Source organism: Heterodontus francisci, chromosome 24 (genome assembly GCF_036365525.1).
Source record: "Heterodontus francisci isolate sHetFra1 chromosome 24, sHetFra1.hap1, whole genome shotgun sequence".
Lineage (NCBI taxonomy): Eukaryota > Metazoa > Chordata > Chondrichthyes > Heterodontiformes > Heterodontidae > Heterodontus > Heterodontus francisci.
In genome coordinates, this window is record NC_090394.1 from 10,527,434 (window position 1) to 10,542,202 (window position 14,769).

Genomic DNA, 14,769 nt, shown 5'->3' on the forward strand with positions numbered 1-14,769 from the left:
GTTTAAATTAGTGTGGCAGGGGGGTGGGAACCAGAGCAATAGGACAGCTAGTGAAATAAATGAGGAGGACATAGTAAATAAGGCCAGTAGGACTAAGAGGAAGAGCAGGCAGGGAGATGTTGCTGAGCACAGCGGGACTGGTGGTCTGAAGTGCATTTGTTTCAATGCGAGAAGTATAACAGGTAAGGCAGATGAACTTAGAGCTTGGATTAGTACTTGGAAATATGATGTTGTTGCTATTACAGAGACTTGGTTGAGGGAAGGGCAGGATTGGCAGCCAAACATTCCAGGCTTTAGAAGCTTCAGGCAGGATAGAGGGGGATGTAAAAGGGGTGGGGGAGTTGCATTACTGGTTAAGGAGAATATCACAGCTGTACTGCGGGAGGACACCTCGGAGGGGTTATGCAGCGAGGCAATATGGGTGGAGCTCAGGAATAGGAAGGGTGCACTCACGATGTTGGGGGTTTACTACAGACTTCCCAACAGCCAGCGGGAGGTAGAGGAGCAGATATGTAGACAGATTTTGGAAAGATGTAAAGGTAACAGGGTTGTGGTGGTGGGTGATTTTAACTTCCCCTATATTGACTGGGACTCATTTGTGCTAAGGGCTTGGATGGGGCAGAATTTGTGAGGAGCATCCAGGAGGGCTTCTTGAAACAGTATGTAGATAGTCCAACTAGGGATGGGGCCATTCTGGATCTGCTATTGGGGAATGAGCCCGGCCAGGTGGTCAAAGTTTCAGTGGGGGAGCATTTCGTGAGCAGTGACCATAATTCCATAAATTTTAAGGTACTTGTGGATAAGGATAAGAGTAGTCCTCGGGTGAAGGTGCTAAATTGGGGGAAGGCTAATTATAACAATATTAGGCAGGAACTGAAGAATTTAGATTGGGGGCGGCTGTTTGAGGGTAAATCAACATCTGACATGTGGGAGTCTTTCAAACGTCAGCTGATTAGAATCCAGGACCAGCATGTTCCTGTGAGGAAGAAAGACAAGTTTGGCAAGTTTCGGAAGCGTGGATAACACGGGATATTGTGAGCCTAGTCAAAAAGAAAAGGGAAGCATTTGTAAGGGCTGGAAGGTTAGGAACAGATGAAGCACTTGAGGAATATAAAGACAGTAGGAAGGAACTTAAGCAAGGAGTTAGGAGGGCTAAAAGGGGTCATGAAAAGTCATTGGCAAACAGGATTAAGGAAAATCCCAAGGCTTTTTATACATATATAAAGAGCAAGAGGGTAACCAGGGAAAGGGTTGGCGCACTCAAGGACAGAGATGGGAATCTGTGTGTGGAGCCAGAGGAAATGGGCGAGGTACTAAATGAGTACTTTGCATCAGTATTCACCAAAGAGAAGGACTTGGTGGATGATGAGTCTAGGGACGGGAGTGCAGATAGTCTCAGTCATCTCATCATCAAAAAGGTGGTGGTGTTGGGTGTCTTGCAAAGCATTAAGGTAGATAAGTCCCCAGGGCCTGATGGGATCTACCCTGGAATACTGAGGGTGGCAAGGGAAGAAATTGCAGGGGCCTTGACAGAAATCTTTGCATCCTCATTGGCTACAGGTGAGGTCCCAGAGGACTGGAGATTCGCCAATGTTGTGCCTTTGTTGAAGAAGGGTGGCAAGGATAATCCAGGAAATTATAGGCCGGTGAGCCATACGTCAGTGCTAGGGAAACTATTAGAGAGGATTATTCGGGACAGGATTTACTCCCATTTGGAAACAAACAAACTTATCAGCGAGAGACAGCATGGTTTTGTGAAGGGGAGGTCGTGTCTTACTAATTTGATTGAGTTTTTTGAGGAAGTGACGATGATGATTGATGAGGGAAGGGCGGTGGATGTTTAGTTTAGTTTTAGTTTCGAGATACAGCACTGAAACAGGCCCTTCGGCCCATCGTGTCTGTGCCGACCATCAACCACCCATTTATACTAATCCTGCACTAATTCCATATTCCTACCACATCCCCACCTGTCCCTATATTTCCCTACCACCTACTTATACTAGGGGCAATTTATAATGGCCAATTAACCTGTCAACCTGCAAGTCTTTGGCATGTGGGAGGAAACCGGAGCACCCGGAGGAAACTCACGCAGACACAGTGAGAACTTGCAAACTCCACACAGGCAGTACCCAGAATTGAACCCGGGTCGCTGGAGCTGTGAGGCTGCGGTGCTAACCACTGCGCCACTGTATCTATATGGGCTTTAGTAAAGCCTTTTCGAAGGTCCCGCATAGCAGACTGGTGCAAAAGGTGAAGTCACACGGGATCAGAGGTGAGCTGGCAAGATGGATACAGAACTGGCTCGGTCATAGAAGACAGAGGGTAGCAGTGGAAGGGTGCTTTTCTGAATGGAGGGATGTGACTAGTTGTGTTCCGCAGGGATCAGTGCTGGGACCTTTGCTGTTTGTAGTATATATAAATGATTTGGAGGAAAATGTAGCAGGTCTGATTAGTAAGTTTGCGGACGACACAAAGGTTGGTGGAGTTGCGGATAATGATGAGGATTGTCAGAGGATACAGCAGGATATAGATCGGTTGGAGACTTGGGCGGAAAAATGGCAGATGGAATTTAATCCGGACAAATGTGAGGTAATGCATTTTGGAAGGTCTAGTGCAGGTGGGAGGTATACAGTAAATGGCAGAACCCTTAGGAGTATTGACAGGCAGAGAGATCTGGGCGTACAGGTCCACAGGTCACTGAAAGTGGCAATGCAGGTGGATCAGGTAGTCAAGAAGGCATACGGCATGCTTGCCTTCATCGGTCGGGGCACAGAGTATAAAAATTGGCAAGTCATGTTGCAGCTGTACAGAACCTTAGTTAGGCCACACTTAGAATATTGCGTGCAATTCTGGTCACCACATTACCAGACGGACGTGGAGGCTTTGGAGAGGGTACAGAGGAGGTTTAGCAGGATGTTGCCTGGTCTGGAGGGCATTAGCTATGAGGAGTGGTTGGATAAACTCGGATTGTTTTCACTGGAACGACGGAGGTGGAGGGGCGACATGATAGAGGTTTACAAAGTTATGAGTGGCATGGACAGAGTGGATAGTCAGAAGCTTTTTCCCAGGGTGGAAGAGTCAGTTACTGGGGGACATAGGTTTAAGATGCGAGGGGCAAAGTTTAGAGGGGATGTGCGAGGCAAGTTTCTTTGCACAGAGGGTGGTGAGTGCCTGGAACTTGCTGCAGGGGAGGTGGTGGAAGCAGATACGATAGTGACGTTTAAGAGACATCTTGACAAATATATGAATAGGAAGGGAATAGAGGGATATGGGCTCCGGAAGTGCAGAAGGTGTTAGTTTAGGCAGGCATCAAGATCGGCGCAGGCTTGGAGGGCCGAATGGCCTGTTCCTGTGCTGTACTGGTCTTTGTTCTTTGACTGAAGAGCTACGACCCACCAATCGGCAGTCATTTAAAAGGTATGGGAGCCCCAGCGCCAGGCAATTAATTTCCTGAGCATCGGAAAGCATGGCCAAGGGTTCTCCAAACAGTCAAGGCCGGGTTGCCCCGGCTTTCCGGCCCATGTTGCGACTCGTGCCTTGGGGACAAAATTCAGCCCTATGGCTCCCTTTTAAAGCTCAGGATCCCATATGCTATATGAACTTCTTTGCAACCTGTCCTGTCACCTTCAATGTTTTGTGCAAAAACATCCCCAGATCTCACTGCTCATATTTTTCCTTTAAAATGGTACTATTCAGCTTGTGTTGTCTTTTCTCATTCTTCCTACCAAAATGTATCAACTTTACTTATCTGCATCGAATTTCATCTGTTATGTCTGCCCATTGCACCAGGCTATCTATGCCCTCTTGAAGTCGATTACTATCTTCCTCATTATTTACTACACTTCTATGTTGCACGTCATTTGCAAATTTTGAAATTGTGCCTTATATCACCCACACCAAGGCACTGATGTATATCAAAAACAGCACTGGACCTCCTACTGAACCTTGGGGAACTTCACTGAATACCTCCCTCCAGTCCAAAAAAGCCATTCACCATAATTCCCCATTTTCTATCCCTGTTCCATCCCAATTTTGTATCCATGCTGCTACTGTCCCTTTTATCCTTTGGGCTTCAATTCTGCTAACAAGCCTAATATGTGGTAGTTTATCAAACCCCTTGGCCCAAGCATGGACAAAAGAGCTGAATTCCAGAGGCGAGGTGAGAGTGACTGCCCTTGACATCAGCATTTGACCAAGTACACCATGGAGGGGCCTGAGTAAATTGAGGTCAATGGGAATTAGGGGGAAAAGTCTCCACAGGTTGGAGTCATACCTAGCACAAAGGAATATGATGGAGATGACCACAGACTCAGGACATTGTTGCAGATGTTCCTCAGGGTAGTTCCTAGGCCCAAACATCTTCAGCTGCTTCAATGATCTTCCCTCCACCATTAGATCAGAAGTAGGGATGTTCACTGTGCAATTTATCAGTGATCAGTTCCATTCACAACTCCTCAAATATTGAAGCAGTCTGTGCCCACATGCAAGAAGAGCTGGACAACATCCAGGTTTGGGCTGATAAGTGGCAAGTAACATTTAAACCACACAAGTGCCAGGCAATGACCATCTCCAATAACAGAAACCGACCACCTTACCTTGATGAACAGCGCATCACCATTGTTGGATTCCCCCACCATCAACATCCTGGCAGTCACCATTGACCAGAAACTGGACTGCAGCCACATAAATATAGAGGTCAGAATCTGGGAATTCTTTGGTGAGTAACTCACCTCCTGACTCCCAAAAGTCTTTCCACAAGGCACAAGTCAGGAGCGTGATGGAATACTCTCAACTTGCTTGGATGGGTGCAATTCCAACAACACTCAAAGATTGATACCATCCAGGATAAAGCAGCCCGTGTGATTGTCACCACGTCCACCACCTGTGCACAGTGGCAACCCTCAATGACTATCCACAGAACCACCTCCTTTCCCGCCCGTGGAAAGTGCACATGTGTACACATCAAAGGAGATAAGAAGAAACTGGTGTGCGATGCACCCCCAGGTTAAGCAGCCGTCTGACACTTGCTGTCTGGACTTGTACACGAAAAGTAGTCAAAGATCCAGTGAGAGTCAGCACCTTCAGGAGAGGAGGGGACCTGAACCCCAGTGAGAGTCAGCACCTTCAGAAGAGGAGGGGACCAGAAGCCCAGTGAGAGTCAGCACCTCCAGGAGAGGGGAGGGGGCTGTGGGTGGGAAGTGGAGGAAATAGTAAAATGAGACAGTCGGATAGAACTTCAGGTTGTGATTGATTCTGCTTCAAGATGCACTGCAGCAACTCATCAAGGTTTTTTCAACAGCACCTCACAAACACATGGCCTCTACCACCTAGAAGGACAAGGGCACTGACACATGGGAACACCACCACTTGCAAGCTCCCTTCCAAGTCACAAACCATTCTGACTTGGAAATATAACTGCTTTTTGGCCATCGTCGCCGAGTCAAAATTCTGGAACTCACTACCTCACAGTACTGGGAGCACCTTCACTTCAAAGACTGCAGAAGGCAGCTCACCATCTTCAAGGGCAATTAGGGATGGGCAATAAATGCTGGCCTTGCCAGTGACTCTCGCATCCTATGAAGGAATTTTTAAAAATGTTATGGAGAGCCCTACTTATATTATGATTATGCGGACAGCACTGCATGCATACATAATTTCATTAGAATGTTGAGAGCACTCACCAGTTTCATTCTATAATAGATGGCTTGCTACCTCATCAGTTGACTTACTGTTGGTTTCAGTAATCTTATTTCTTACAATAAATTTGCAATGACAGCTTAGCTTGAATTATATAATGTCAGCATAGTTTTCTTCTGAGTCAAAGACCGGATCAGATGCGTCTGAGGAAACTGAGGGAAGTAAGGGTGGAAATTGCAGAGGCACTGGTCATAATCTTCCATTCCTCCTTTCACTGGAACGACGGAGGTGGAGGGGCGACATGATAGAGGTTTACAAAGTTATGAGTGGCATGGACAGAGTGGATAGTCAGAAGCTTTTTCCCAGGGTGGAAGAGTCAGTTACTAGGGGACATAGGTTTAAGGTGCGAGGGGCAAAGTTTAGAGGGGATGTGCGAGGCAAGTTCTTTACACGGAGGGTGGTGAGTGCCTGGAACTTGCTGCCAGGGGAGGTGGTGGAAGCAAGTACAATAGCGACGTTTAAGAGGCATCTTGACAAATACATGAATAGGGTGGGAATAGAGGGATACGGTCCCTGGAAGTGCAGAAGGTTTTAGTTTAGACAGGCATCAAGATCGGCGCAGGCATGGAGGGCCGAATGGCCTGTTCCTGTACTGTACTGTTCTTTGTTCTTAGCTCGAGAAACAGAACCTCATCTTTCAATTAGACACTTTGCAGCCTTTTGAACTCAACGACGAGTTGAAGAATTTCAGATCGTAACCTATACCCTATTTTGCCTTTAGAAAGTTACTATTTGATCTACTTCCATCAGCCTTTCAGGCAGTGCACTCCAAATCATCACAAATCATTGCATAAACTTCTCATCTTACTTGTCATTCTATTTACTCTAAATCTGTGTTCTCTGGTTACTGATCCTCCTGCCAGTAGAAACTGTTTCTCCTTGTTTATCAAAACCCTCCATGATTTTCATGATTACCTCCATTAACTCTCCTTGGTCTAAGGAGAATAATCCCAGATTCTCTAGTCTGTAACTGAAGTCGCTCATCCCTGGTACCATTCGCCATTTATTATCGTAAACCTCTTCTGCAATATTTCCAAATATTAACTTCCTCACTAAATTGTAGTACCAAGGACTGCACACAATATCCAACTGAGGCTCAACCAGTGATTGAGAAAGTTTTAGCATAATTTACTTGCTTTTTACTCCATGCTTCTATTCACAAAGCCAAAGACATTGCATGCTTTTTATTACCTGTTAGATCTCATCAATTTCAGAGACAGGGTCCGATGGTAAGTTTCGAAACTTTATTGAGGTAAGTAATTGTCACAGCTTGACTTCCTCTCCTTGATGTAGGTTTTCTTCACTACAGCAAACAGCTCAGCCATGTTATAAAAACAGACCGAACTTGGTGTACAGCTTGGAGAAAAGACTGACCGAACTTTGTGCGCCGAAAACGAACTGCTCTTTGCGCGCCAAAACCAGCCTCCTTTATACTTGTCCATAACACCCCCACCCCCCCCCCCCCACCCTTTGTTCCTAATTGTTCTGCAGACTTCTGCAATTTTTCTGGTGTCAGAGCCTAATTGGTCTGCTCGTACCAGCAAGTTTCACATTCCTTCCCCCCCCCCCCCACTTCCTTGAACCATTAGCTGCAGCTGTCCTGTCAGTTCAGCTGCAACTGTCCTGTCAGTTTCTGCCTGTTAGTTTTCTTTATAAACTGTTAGCTTATCTTTAATCTTTTCGCACAGTCCCCCCTTTGATTCTTCAAACTTCTTTAAGAATCACTCCCTCAATCCTGCCTTGGTGCAACCCGGAGGGGTTGTGCTGCAAGAGGGAACGGTGGGAGCTCTGTAAGGGCATAAGCTTGGCGGGGGTTTCGGTCATTTGTTTGCAGCAACACTTAAAAATTCTGAACATATTGCAAATGGTAATTGTCCTAATAGCAGGTCGGTGTTTAGTTACGGATCGCTCGTTTGATGTGAGAGGCGTGTATCCAGGCTTTCTTCCCTTCGACTTTAACTGCTGCCTGGGTGGTCAGTATCACCTGGAAAGGTCCCTCCCACTTGACGCCCAATGGTTATTTATGTATTTTCTTCACGTAGACCCAGACCCCCAGGACGATGTCGTGCCCTCCTTCTGGTGGGACACCCCAAGCTGCCAATACCTGCGAGGAAGCAGAACTGATAGCATTTGCTAGGTTCTGACAATACTCTAATAGAGCATCACCCATCAGGTGACAATCAGCTTTTCGCAAATCAATTGTTCCTGGCAGAGACATGGGTCTCCCTGTTATTATTTCAAAAGAACTCAGGCCCGTAGTTCTGTTTGGAGTTGCTCTAATACTGCACAGAACTATCGGCAACACCTGGAGCCATGGTATTCCTTCCTGGTGATACTTAGATAGTCGTCGTTTTACAGTCTGGTTCATTCGCTCCACTTGGCCCGAGGACTGTGGGTGGTGAGGACAGTGTGAACCCTATGTAATGTTCAGTAGCCGACAGACTTCCTGACAGACCGCGCCTGTAAAATGAGTCCCTTGGTCAGAATCAATGCTGACCGGTACTCCCCATCTGGGGATGTAGTCCTTACACAGGACCTTAGCAGTGTGATTGGCCGTGGCTCTTCTGGCTGGGACGGCCTCTACCCATCTGGAAAATCTGTCGACAATGACGCGAATGCCGGTGTATACCTGGCAAGGTGAGAGAGTGACATAGTCGGCTTGCAAGCACTGGAATGGGCTGGCTGGAGCAGGAGCTCTTAGTTGAGGCATTATCGTGGTGGGTCCTGGATTGTTTATCTGACAGACCATACAGCGGTCAGTCACCAGCTGGGCGTGTTATTTGAACCCCCGACCCCACCAGCTTTTCTGGAACCGACCCATCTGTTGCGGGGCCAGGTGCCCCCAGGAGTGAATCTGTTGGGCTAAAAAGGGCATCAGCGCCTGTGGCACGACTGGTCTCTCAGTGTCCCTTTGACTCCAGATGCCGTCTTCACATAGCTTGATCCCTGCTTCTATCCAGGTCCATTTTTCGTCTCTGGAGCACTCGCTCTGCATTATTTGTAGATCTTGTGCCAGACTGGGTGCATCCGGTTTACGTATTCGCGTCAGTACATCCGAAGAATCACCCTGTGAGGCGGCTCCCTTGGCTGCCTGGTTGGCTAGGGCATTCCCCTTTGTCTCTATGGTATTGTCCTTCGTATGGACTTTACATTTCAGAATGGACACCTCGAGGTAATTGCATCGCCTCTGGCAAGTCTCGAACCTCTTTCCCGTTTCGGATAGGTGTACCAGCGGCAGTGAGAAATCCCCTCTTACGCCACAACTGACCAAAGTCGTGATCAACTCCAAAGGCATATCGTGAGTCCGTATAAATATTAGCCATCTTTCCCTCTGCTATCCGACATGCCTCCGACAGGGCCTGTAATTCGGCCTGTTGGGCTGACGACCCAAAGGCAGACATCCAGTCGCCACGACCTCATGCAGGGTTGTAACTGCCCATTCTGCTTTCCGGGTACCGTTGTCAACAGAGGAGGAGCTGTCTTTAAAAAGTATTAAATCCGGATTGTGCAATGCCTCCTCCGCCACTAAGGTTACTTCCTCTGTCTCTCTCATAGCCTCCACACAGTCATGCTCTTCCCCCTCTTGCTCCCCAGGCAACGGGAGCATAGTTGCTGGGTTTACCGGGCTGGCTCGGACTATATGGAGGTTGGGGGCCTCTAGGACCGTTGTCCATCAGGTCCATCTGGCTGCTGTCACTTGGAATACTCCATTCATGGATAACAATGTGTGGATGGTGTGCGGACACATGACTGTTAGCTTTTGATCCAACACCAGATCCGCAGTAGCCATCACAGCTTGGCATGTGGCTTCCATGGCCCTTAGGCAACTGCCCCATCCTAGGGCTACGGTGTCCAGTTTTCTCGAATAGTATCCAATAGGTCTCTGTTGGTCCCCATGCTCCTGTGTCAATATGGCAGTCATATATCCCTCTTTTTTAAGTACAAACAGTGTAAACGGTTTCCCGTTGTCAGGGATTCCCAGGGTCAGCGCCGAACACAAGGCCCTCTTTAAATTCTCGAAGAACTCTCTCGTAAGGGTGACCGCTTCCTTCAAGGCCCGCTTCCGTTTCAAGAGATCATTTAACGGTTGAGCCAGTTGTGTGTAGGAGTCGATCCAATTTCTGTTGAAGTTACACAAACCCAAAAAGGACCTAAGCTCCTGGATAGTGGTGGGCTGTTTGGCAGCTCGGATGGCTGTGGTCCTGTCCTGGGTAAGTTCCCTCTTTCCTATCGAAATCTTCTGTCCCAGGTACACGACCTCTTCTTGGGCTATTTGCGCTTTGTCGATACTGGCCTTGTGTCCTCTCCGATGAAGGTGGTCCAGCAGGGTACGCAGATCTTGTTCGTGTTGTTCTTCCGTTTCAGAGGCTAACAGGATGTCATCTACGTACTGGATGGCCGTGGAATGCATGGGAGGTAACTCCCTCAAATGATTTTGTAGGGCCATATGAAATACCGTAGGGCTGTTGTGGAAACCCTGTGGCAGCCAGGTCCAGGTGTACCGTTGTTGTTGAACCGTAAAGGCGAACCACAGTTGGACCTCGGGTGCCAGTGGCACCGACCAAAATCCATTGGCCATGTCGATAACAGAGAACCATTCATGTTCCGGCCTCAGGGCATTGAATATTGTGGAGGGTTCAGCTACCAGAGGGGCCTTTTGATCAATACACTGGTTAGCCCTTCTATAGTCAACCGTAAGCTGCCAGGTCCCGTTTGGTTTCCGTACTGGTCACACAGGGCTGTTGGAGGTACTGTGTGTTTTAACCAGCATGCCTCGCTCCTCTAGCTGTCTAATTACGGGCAAGATTCCTGCAATAGATGTTGGACTAATGGGGTATTGTTTAGTACAAGGCGGAGCGGATCCTGTAAACGTTGCCGGTTCCATTTGAAGTAGCCCACAATCCTTCTTATCCTGAACCCATATTGGGTGCTCCCTCAGCTCCTCCTTCTTCAGACTTCTGATAGACCATGTTACCTGGCCGCCTTCGAAATGCAACAAGGAGTTCAGCTGGGTAAGAACATCCATAGCAAGAAGGGCCTGGTCCACCGAACCTATCGAGACTGGTGTTATCAATTCGTGTGGGCCAAAACCAATACGTATGGGCTGAGTTTTCCTGATCACCACCCCATGGCCACCAGCTCCGTGGGCAGTCTTAACTTTACCGTCCATCGGTATAGAGTTCCTGCATCGTTGAGGTCGATATGTTAATTCGGCTCCAGTATCCAATAGGCAGTCTATATCTTGATCGCCCACCCTCGCAGTTATATGCAATCCATCGCTTCGTTGTTCTATTAGCACCAGGCGGGGCCCCGAAAGGGCGAGGGAGGGCTCTGCTAGTTTTTTACCGCACCAAATAATGCCAGTAGCTCCTTCTGTCGCTGGGGTGACAACTGTTGGAATTTTTCTCGGTCATCGTCCTCAGGGGAGGGACCTAGTCTTGGTGCCGAATTGTATCCTTGCCGTCCTCTTCCCCGTCCCTTAACTCTACACATCTTAGCCCAATGGCCTTCCTTTCCGCAGTGGTGGCATGTCCCGGGTTGCTTATCAGGCCCTTTGGGCGTCCAGCCCGCCTGTAGGGCTCGGAGCTTTGCTCCCATGTCCCTGTCCAGCTGACTGCATCGGTCAACCAATGCTGCGAAGGATATATCTGTGCCGTCCCAATTCGGTAGGGTTACCTTCAACATCTTGGATAGTTCTGGTTTTAATCCCGTGACAAAAGCCGACTTCAGAGGTGGAAAGCAGGCGTCGTCTAGTGGCTCTGGGGCAATGTCCGTTATCCCCAAGTATTCCAACCAAGCAGATCTAAACCTCTCTTCATATTCCCGCACCTCCTCCGTGCCTTTTTGCTGACAGGGCGCAATTTTACCCCAATCCGTCTTTGCGGGAAGAACGCTTGCAGCCACTGGCTAATCGCAGCCCATCCAGCATCTAGTTGTTGCTCATCCTTGCCCAGAGCGGTTTGGACCTCTCTGTTCAGCCTTCGCCCTGCTCGCCCGGGCATCATCACGGTCAAGATCTGTACCCCGTCCCACGGATGGAGGTGGTAAATTCCCTTCAGACGTTCCAACTGTTCCCATGTCTTCTGGCCCCCCTTTTTCGGGTCAGGCAATTCTTTAGACCATTTATCAATTTTCTCAGGATCCGCCGGGACATGCAGCCAATGAGTGTGGTGCTCAGACATGATCACTTCGTTACCGTCTGTAGTCCTCTTTTCCTGCTTGACCTTAATGCGTCTCTGCTTAAGTGGGGCGAGCCACGCAAAAGGCAACTCATCATCAGTATCACTTTGATCGCTGGAGGACTCAGCTTCCTCCATACCGTCTTCACGCCGTTGTGTTTTTCATAGTTTTTTTAGTAACGACTCCAGATTCGGGTACAGGCGAGACGGTTGTGGTCGGCGGGGTCCGCAGGGCGGTCCCGGTCCTTTCAATTGAGGCACCTGTCCATCTTGTAATTGTTTTTTTAAGTTCTTTAATTTCAGTCTCCAGCCTTTCCTTTTCAGATTGTTTTTCAGTCTCCAATTTTTCTAATTTAAGCTTTTCCTTTCCTAATTGTTCACAGACCACCTTCAGTTGGTCCTTCGCATTACTCAGGTCACGACCATGTTGAACTTGTCGGATAATTTCATTACGCTGTCGGATTTGGCCCATTACGGCTAAGGACCATCTGGTTCGTTCTTTATCCTTTAAAGGGGTCGCCTTCCCCCAAACTCTTTTTATATCTTCCAGGGACTACTGTCCTTTGGAGACACCGTATTTCTTTTCGATCTCGGTACAGGCTTTGGCCAGGTTAAACCGTTGCTCTATGTATTCTTTTAGTTGCTGAAGAATTTCGTCTTTGGCGGGGCCCGTCCGCCTTTTACGGTGGTTGGTAACTGTCGGTTGCCTTCGTCAGGCATTGTACCGATTTTGTGTAGGGGGTCTCGAGCCGTGGGGCTTCTTTTGCAGATGCCGTGGGGCTTTTTAGCCGGGTCGGTGTGTTACCGTCGAACACCGCCGAGTATAAAGGGGGTCTCGAGCCGGAAAAGTTCGGGATCGCGTGGTGGAGTACCGAAACTAGACAACGGCCGAGGACTTTTTTTTTCAGTAAAGAGGAGTCCTTACCTCCGGGGCCAATATAGGTCCGATGTCCAGGGCTTTGGTCTCTATCCTCCAGCGATCCTGCCGACTCCGCCAAGTTGTTAGATTTCATCAATTTCAGAGACAGTCAGAGTCTGATGGTAACTTTCAAAACTTTATTGAGGTAAGTAATTGTTATAGCTTGACTTCCTCTCCCTGATGTAGGTTTTCTTCACTACAGCAAACAGCTCAGCCATGTTATAAAAACGGACCGCACTTTGTGTTACAGCTTGGAGAAAAGTCGGACCAAATTTTGCACACTGAAAACAAACTGCTCTTTGCGCGCCAAAACCAGCCTCCTTTATACTTGTCCGTAACACCGCCCCCCCACCCTTTGTTCCTAATTGGTCTGCAGACTTCTGCAATTTTTCTGGTGTCAGAGCCTAATTGGTCTGCTCGTACCAGCAAGTTTCACATTCCCCCCCCACTTCCTTGAACCATTAGCTGCAGCTGTCCTGTCAGTTTCTACATGTTAGTTTTCTTTATAAACTGTTAGCTTATCTTTAACCTGTTCCCACAATACCCTTAAAGGCATGCCATGCAACTTTCAAAGATTTCTGTACCTAAAACCCAGGGTCCCTCTGTTCCTGTACCCCCTTTAAAATTGTACAATTTAGTTTATATTACCTCCCCTCATTCTTCCTACCAAAATGCATCACTTTGCATTTCTTCCTCACTGCTTACTACATTCTAAGCTTTGTGTCATCTATAAACACGGAAACTATGCCTTGCATAACCAAGTAGTGTAGTGGTCCAAATACTGACCCCTGGGTGACACTGCTGTATACCTCTCTATAATCTGAAAAATAATTGTTCACCAGTACTCTAATTTTGCATCCTTGATGTCATTGTCCCTTTAATTCCACGGGCATCAATTTTGCTAACAGGTCCATTATGTGGTACTTTATCAAATACCTTTTAGAAGTCCATATAAACAATATAAATGGCTTTACTCTTCAATCCTCTTCATTATTGTATCCAAGAATTCAAATCTAATTTGGCAAACATGATTTGCCATAAACAAATCCGTGCTGGTTGCCATTGATTAACCCATGTTTTTCCAAACGACAACTAATTTTTTTCTATATTATTGTCTCTAAAAGTTTCCTCAATACGGACGTTAGGCTGGCTGGCCTGTAGTTAGCTGGTTTATCAGTCTCCCATTTTTTGAACAGGGGTGTAACCCTTGCAATTCTCCAATCCGCTGGCACCACTCCCATAGCTAAGGAGCTTTGGAAGATGGTGGCCAGAACCACTAGTATCTCCATTTCTACTTCTATTTACCTGCAACACATCCCAGACAGACCAGTTTTCTACTTTTAAGTGCTGCCAACCTTTTAAGTACTGGCTCTTTATTTTTGCTCTATTCAATTTCTCTACAACCTCCTCCTTTACTGTAGCACTGGCAACTGCTTCTCTTTTTTGTAAAGACAGGTGCAAAGTACTCAAGTACCCTCAACCTGTCTTCACAAGATTTCCTGATGTTCTGTAATTGGCCCACCCTTTCTTTGACTTCCCTTTCACTCTTTGTACACTAAGGTATTTTCGTGTTCCCTTTTATGTTACTTGCTAATCTTTTCCCATTAGTTCTCTTTGCTCTTTTTAATCACACCATTCAGTTATCATTTGCACTTTTTGTACTTTGCCCAATACTCTACTATATTATGAACTTTATATTTATCATAAGCCTTCTTTTCCGGTTTCATTTTAATCTCAATAGGTGCAAAATTGAGCGCCATAGCACTCGTCGTTTGGGCACTACGGGTGCCGTTCAGGGACAAGAATGTCACCTTATGTACATACCCCTGCCACGAATCTCACTGTATTGGTGAAGGCATTAGCTCGCGCGCAGCTAACATCTGCCACAAGTATGCAGAGCAGACAAGTCATGACACCAATCAGCTTACAAGCTGATCGGACACCAGGACTACCATTTTTGAGCTCCACGTTCCA

General features: G+C 47.3%; 1 protein-coding gene across 3 annotated transcripts in view; it reads right to left on the minus strand.

The window, feature by feature from the left end:
* Window positions 1-14,769, minus strand: part of ift70 (intraflagellar transport 70) — a 250,943-nt gene that overhangs the window by 187,377 nt on the left and 48,797 nt on the right. The window lies entirely within an intron of this gene.